The sequence below is a fragment of the Grus americana genome, chromosome 1 (genome assembly GCF_028858705.1).
Source record: "Grus americana isolate bGruAme1 chromosome 1, bGruAme1.mat, whole genome shotgun sequence".
NCBI classification, from domain to species: domain Eukaryota; kingdom Metazoa; phylum Chordata; class Aves; order Gruiformes; family Gruidae; genus Grus; species Grus americana.
The window spans coordinates 144,642,238-144,648,470 of NC_072852.1; positions in this window are offsets into that span (position 1 = coordinate 144,642,238).

Below are 6,233 nucleotides of genomic sequence, written 5' to 3' on the forward strand. Positions count from 1 at the left end.
GTTCTCTGTATTTGCTTCTGGGGTTACCAGACCATGGTGGCTACTCTAAGCTTGCAGTGCTGTGAGCAGGACCACGATGAGGCTGGGGGGCATGGTCTGGAGCCCTACTTTGTGCCCAATCCCCATGCTTGGGGCTGCCTGTCAATGAGGTGCCCCTGACAACCTGGCACTGGCCAGCAGGAAACCTTAGGCAGAAGGATTTGGATGGGATTTAGGTTGCCCAAACACATCGCAGCATGCCAATGCTATCATGAAGGGATGGCTCTGGTTTGTTTGCAACAGGCAAATTCAGTGATAAAATTCAGTGGCTGGTAAAAATGCTACTGTGATGGTTAGGCATGAGGTACAATGCTGCTCCCTTCACATGATGGATTCTCAAGAGCCAGGGCTACACGAGATATGTTATTTCTCATCAGAGTTTTGCAAGATGAGGGAAATGTTTTGACTTACTTTAAAATAACAGAAAGGAGAAGGATAATTAGAGTTTAATTTTATTAGCTAAATTTTAATTGAAAAATTTTTTGAAAGAAAAAAATTGGGGAAAAAATTCATCAAATTCTTCCAATTTGATACAGTCTTACCAATGCCAGCTGAGGCTTCAGTGGGCTTGGGGCAAGGTTCAGGTCCTCAAACAGAAGCCACCGAGATTTTAATTTCAGCTTAACTACACCAGTGTTGACAAGAAGGGTTAAAATACCATAAAAAAACATTTAGTGAAGCCAGTTTACTTCATGTCTGGCACCAGCAGTGTTTAAAACAAGACACTAAAAGTCCTTCCAAGAGGTCAACTGCAAAATGCGTTGAGCACTGGAGGTGTGGTGCAAGGAGGGGAAGGGCTGGAGAAATGACACAAGTTTCTTCACTCCATGGGACAGACTCTTGCAACCTTCTTGTTACAACTGTGCTTTCTTGTGGCATATCCTCTTAGGACCGCTGAGGTCCTTCACAAACACTGGTGCCTCTTCATGATATCCCACCGATGAGCAAAGGCACCATCTACGTTTTTAGAGCTGAGGGAACACAGGAGAGGAGGAAGGGAGAAACGAGCAGAAGGAGAGGGCTGACGCTGTGCCGCCCCACAGACCGGCTGAGTGAAGCCGCTGCCCTTGAGACGGGGATTTGAAGTAGTAACACATCTCTGGCAGGGAAAAAAAGATTTTGCACTTCGGGGAAAAAGGGCAAGAAACTCCCGCAACAGACTGCCTGTTCACGGTCAAGAAATTCAGCGATGGAGGTAAATCTTAGAGAATCAGGGGAAAGATACTGAGATGGCCACATTAGGTCTGCAGGGCTAGCTTTTGGGGCTGATGGTCTCATGGTCTCATCATCCTCTGTCACTTTGTGATGTCAATTCTGCAAGAGTCCCGCTGCTGAAGCCAGCTCTACTAGTTCAGGGAGAGATAGGGACTATGAGGAAGTACTGGTTTTTCTTGTCATCTTGCAAACAGGTAATCAACTTTGTCCGCTGGGCCATTACATCAGCAGATCATAAAGGGACAGCTGGCACATGGAGTCACAGGTCAGCTGCTCAAAGTGTCCTGCTAAAAAGAGAAGCTTAAGGGGGAGATGAACAAACCTCTCTCCTCAGACCCAGCATCTGAAAAGATATCAGCAAGAAGAAAACCAGGCTTTGTTGCTAGAACCAGTTCCAACAGAGAGAGAGAAACTGGGGAGACACAAAAAATAAATGCATTCCTGTCCTCCTCTCATTCCTCTCTTTGCTCTGTTAATTTGTTATCTAGTCCTTCAAAATTGTGCGAACAAGGTAAATTCCTGAGCTGTTTTCTCACCGCACTCCCCATTCTGCACGAATCTTTTTTTTGGGGGGGCAGCTGGGACAGGTCAGAAAGAAAGCTCTCTACTCTGATGTCCTGATCCCTGGAGAAGCTGAAGCGACAGTGTAGACCCACACCTTTCATTCAAGAAGGCAGCTCTCAGAGCAGCATGAGGGGCAGCAGCCTGGGCAGGAGAGGGGCTGCAGTGTTACCCTGGGAAGGGCAGGACCACCAAGACGCTGCGCCCTGCCCATGTCTTTCCTGTGTGCAGTTCCTAACTTGGTGGCAGACCATGGAGGGGAGGAGGAAAGACTTTTTATGCTTAAATTTATCACTGTGGTGAGGCTGAGGGAGCAGGTCTTGTGTCCTTCAGCAGCCATGAACATCTCACCTTCTTCCTGTCATCAGTTTTGAAAACTAGGCGTCTGCATCCTCAGGGACAGATTTCCAGTGCCTTTGACACTGGGCAAAGGTTGAAGCTAAGAGTGTCTGGTTCTTTAGGCCATCCAGACCTTAACTCCTGTGGATCTCATGTAGGTTAAGCCTGGTCTCGTAATGGATCATTGAGGAATAATTATGAATATTCTTCTGAAGTTGGTGGGTTCTTTTTCCCCCATTCATTACTGATTTGTGCTGTCAACCATAACCATAGCCTGCCATGGAGCAAGACCTTTTGAGGGCCACACTTCAGCACAGAGATGACTCACAAGCTGATACAGGTCAGATAAACTGGGTTCTCAGTGCAGAACCAGCCCTATTCCATGCCCTGCAAAGCTCTACCTGTTGCAGTTTCGTAGACTTGGTACTTCTGTTTCTGGGTGCATTTCATATCTATCTGGGCACATGAGCAAAAGCATGGAAGGGTGGATGTCTTTGGCAGTGCAGGTGTGATCTGCATAGAGGTTCATCCTCCAGCAGGACTTTGCACTGCAAACGTCATCTGTGGCAGAGGATTTAGGTGCAGGGCTGATAGCAGCTGAGATCAGGATATCAGTTTGGGTCAAACATTGCTACTAATAAAGGCTAAATCTACAACAGAAAAATGACATATTAAGCAGTTTCCAAAGGGGCCAGATAACCTAAGAATGTACTTAACCTTTTATTACATTTATTTATTTTATTACAGAGTAACAAAGCACTGGAGTGACCTCCCACACTACCACAGGGCGGTAATTTATAGCATAGTCATTTATAAACTATATGTATTATTTGGCCTTTTTGTCTATCAACGTGGCCTAAAACCCACCACTTATTGATCAATTATTTTTCCATCGGTACTAGTGGAAAGCTTCTATCAGGAGTGTGGAGCTGAAAAGTTGCACAAGATACACAAGGGCTGCAGCTACGGGGGGATTCCACGCTTGCACACTCAGGACAGCAGCTCTGCTGGAAGCGTGTGTAAAAACATTCCAGTTAACATTTGCCACCCACAGACCAAGTCTGTGTTATGTTTTATTTTGCCAGAGCTAATTCATCAATATCCAGGCATACACTCAACATGGCCCATCTTCTCCAAACTTTATACAAATAATATAGTAAGTACCCTTCAAGTTGTTATATGGCATTCCTAGTTAGAGGATGCTGCTAGCACTGCTATACACAACACACAGACTGCAATCTTGTCTGGCCACAAAAGCAGGTTTGCCAAGCCTAAAAATACAATGTTAACAAACCGCCTTCTATTAAAAGCAGTGGTAAAAAGCCACCTCAATGCACTGGAAGCTCAGCAGCTATCTGAATGAATGTCACTGTTTGTGTTTGAGGAAGGAGGCACAAGCAGGTATAGAGGAGCTGCTCTAGCAGTGACCAAACCCTACCTGACTGTCATTTGTTTCCTCCCATGAGTTAATTTTCCACAGCAATTTTCTTTCAGTTGTACTCAAGATGCACTAAGGCTTTTCTAACCACCCCCTGCCCTATCAGGAAAAAAAGTCCACTGCCTCTTATAAACGAATCAAATCCTACACAAGATTAAAGTCTGAAGACTATCTTGTTTGACAATTGGCTCTTCCATGGATTAGGATGTTCCTGACTGTCAGGTTTTGCTGTAAAAACAAAGTTGTTTTTTCTTACAGTTATATACCTCCATATCTGGTTTACCTGCAGTGATCATGGCAATGGCAACTAATTAATTCACAGTAATAAAGCACAGTAATAAATCTCACTTACAAGAGCATATTAGCACATTTATTACAGCACACGTATTAGAAGCTGCAGGGAGCAGGGACATCTGTGGCAAGCTGAAATGCAAGTTTTTCCTGTGCCCTGGTTACAAGTGAAGAACATGATGGTGCACCCACTGTGCACTGTTGCACTCATCAACTTTTTTTTAAATGAATAGCTATGTTACTGAGAGAAGTTCATTTGGTTTGTGGGTGTGATGAGAACCATCAGCTACAAATTCAGACATCGCTATAAATATACTTGAAGCATTTCAGTTCCTGAAATGATCCTCAGGTCCTCTGATGTAGACAAAACTTTGTATCAAGCCACAGGGTTAGACTCTTTTTTTCAGTCTCTGCTCAACACTGAAAGGAAGCTCACATAAAGCAGATGCAGTGATGTAACCTGGTTATTTAGTTGGATCTGAGTAACCTGGGGAAAGGAGGTTAATGCAATCGCAATCAGTGGTTTATAGGAAATAGAACTTATCAACTAGAGGTTTTGTTTCTCTTTTTCTTTTAAGGAAATGAGTTTTATGCAGTTGCGTCATCTTGTATTTCTTTCTTCCTATTTTCTTACCCCCAGCACTTTTTAAGCCACGAGCTAAGGTCAACTAAAATTGTATCAGCCATAGCATGGAGTTCTTGGAAAAACCTTTTTCTTTAATATTTGATAACTTGATTAACATGCCCTTGGGTTTTGGGCCAAATACAGAGCAGTGGACATTGTTGGTCTTCCATGGAGGTCACACGGTAGGACCAAGAGGGCAGAAAGTTCAAGAAAGTTTATTTTCTATTTCTTCCCTCTGCCATAGCTGGAGGGGGCTGATTGCCTTGCAGACAGCTGTACACCATAGAGTGTGCTTGCTGCTGGGACCCTGTCTAGAAAGAGGTCCTGGTGATTCAGCTTTAACCATCTAGCCTATAGGCCTTTACATCTGAGATCCTGCAGTCATTTCCTCATGTAGCTGTGCTGCAGCACCGAGTGGACCAAGTCCTGAGCAGTCCGTCCCGTCCCAGAGCTGCCCAGATTTGGCAGGAGGTTGGACCCCAAGGGTCCTTCCAGCCCAAGCCATGTCCCAGGCCAGGAGATGGGACCAGACAAACAGAGAATTAGAAGGAGGCTAACACAGTTAGGGAAAGCCAAACAGTCCTAGCCTCATGGGATATACACCTTATCAGACTAGCTTGATTTTTAGATTGGGTTTCTTTTTAGCAGGTTGGGTATCTGCAGCCACACTGTTGTATGCCTTTCTCTCCTCCCATCATATCTTCTTTCTTCCCAGAAATTTCTGACTACAAGCTAACTTCCCTCTAAAATCAACAGAGAGAAAAGAGCACATCTAGCATGCCGTTCATCGAACCTGTTTCAGATCGGCTCAAACGAAGACATACTGCTACCAGAGTTTTCCAACTGGTTTCCACCCCCTGGAAGCCCTTCCTGAGGGCACCACTTTAGTAAAGACTCACATTACACGTGCCCTTACATTTTCAGTGGAATGACCATGGTCTCCAACCTCACTTCCTGCTGCTTGTCCCTTTCCTTTTCATTGCTGATCATCTCAGCAAGGAAACTCAGTCATCTTTCAAAATACCTGCTTTCCTTAGTACAATCGACCAAGGGATGCAAAAAGGTCTGCCTCATACGTGTAAGCTTGCTCCTTTCCAAACCTGCTTTCTCCCACTGGATCCTATGATCTTCAAGGACTATGCCTACAGCTTGGGACACGAAGCTATTGCTCAGCTCTGGGATTGAGGAGCACAATAGGGTTGTGTTCCAGACCCACGTCAAGGTGAGATCTAGCCATGCACACGAACCTCTGTGCTTCTCATTTCTGTACAAGGAGCTTGAACAGGTCCCTTTATTTGGACAACCAGGAGAAAAGAGCCTGTACTTCAGGACAGAGGCAGCCAAAGACATTGAAATTTTTTTGCCCGTGATGGGAAGTATGATAAATTTAAAATAGTCACCCATGATGGCTCACAGTGGCACTGTAAGGCGGGTAGGGCAACAAGTCAGCAAGATACTACCATGCTAGATTGGAGCACAGACAGGAGCTGGGAGTTGGAGAGCAAGCAAACAGCTAAGAATGAAACATTGCTCAGCTGACTCCGCGTTCCCATTTTACCCACCAAGTGGACTACTGGGAAGGGAAATTGCTGGTGCCATGTTCTTACTACTGCAGCTTGAAAGCAGATTGTAACTCAGTAGTTAAAGCTATGACATCACTGTAGGACTGGGCGAAGGGGAAAACAATGGTCTTAAAAGGATAAAAAATTTTCTGAGGACATATCC